This window comes from Octodon degus, unplaced genomic scaffold (genome assembly GCF_000260255.1).
Source record: "Octodon degus isolate 3935 unplaced genomic scaffold, OctDeg1.0 scaffold00016, whole genome shotgun sequence".
NCBI classification, from domain to species: domain Eukaryota; kingdom Metazoa; phylum Chordata; class Mammalia; order Rodentia; family Octodontidae; genus Octodon; species Octodon degus.
In genome coordinates, this window is record NW_004524592.1 from 241,684 (window position 1) to 242,859 (window position 1,176).

Genomic DNA, 1,176 nt, shown 5'->3' on the forward strand with positions numbered 1-1,176 from the left:
CCAGACCCAAGCCACACCCACTTGAATGAGTTTGAACTTGATAGATCCAGGCCTGGTGCTAAGGTAATAACTCTATCTGAGCTCTACACCAAAGGTCAGAAGACAGTGGTATATAAAATGACAAAGAGAAGAAGCAAAATGCATTCTCAGGCCCTGAGCCCAACCAGAAAAAATAAAGAAGACACTAGCATAGAAGAAATTAGAAATCACACACCTGAAATCTTTGAAATAAGAGCATCAGAAGTAAAGAAACAACTGCAGAAAGGTATAGAGGAAATCAGATCAGAAATAATTTCTGAAGTAAAAAAAGAAATGACAACTATAATGAAAGAAGTACTAAGTGCTCCCAAAGAAGACACTGATAAAAAAATAGCAGAAAATATAAAAATGATGGAGTCCTTGAATAAGCAATATAGGAAAGAAACAGAATGCATGGAACAGATTCAAAGTGATATAAAGGAAATTAAAACCTCAATCATAAACTGGCAAAACCGTTTTAATGAAAGTGAAAATAGACTTTCAGACCTTAAAAACACCATTGCAACTAGTGAAAAAGTAAGAAAAAATCTCTTAAAAACAACTAAGATGCATGAAAAAATAATTCAACACCTGCAAGACGAAGCAAAGATGAACAACGTGAGACTAATAATGCCAATGAGAAAGAAGGAGTCAATGTAAATGATATAAAAAGAATATGGATGGAAGTAATAGCAGAAAACTTCCCAAATATGGGGAAACAATCCAACATTCAGTAACCAAAGCATATAGAACTCCAAATAACATCAACCCAATTAAAACCACACCCAGACATATAATAATCAAGATCTCAGAAATTCAGCACAGGAACAGTATACTAAAAGCCACTAAAGAAAAGAAACAGATCAATTTAAAGGAAACCCCATCAGGATAATGACAGATTTCTCTTCACAAACCATCAAGTCAAGAAGAGCATGGAGCAAAGTACTACAAGTCTTGCAAGAAAACAAATTCCAACCGAGACTGATATGCCCTGCAAAACTCTCCTTCAACTATAATGGAGAAGTGAAATACTTCCACGACAAAGAACAACTTAAGAATTTCATGATGGAGACCCAGTCCTAGCCCAGGTCCGGTGAGTGTGTGGAGAGCTTCCTGCTACCCTGCGCTGGTGGGACCAGTCCCAGCCCAGGCGCAGTG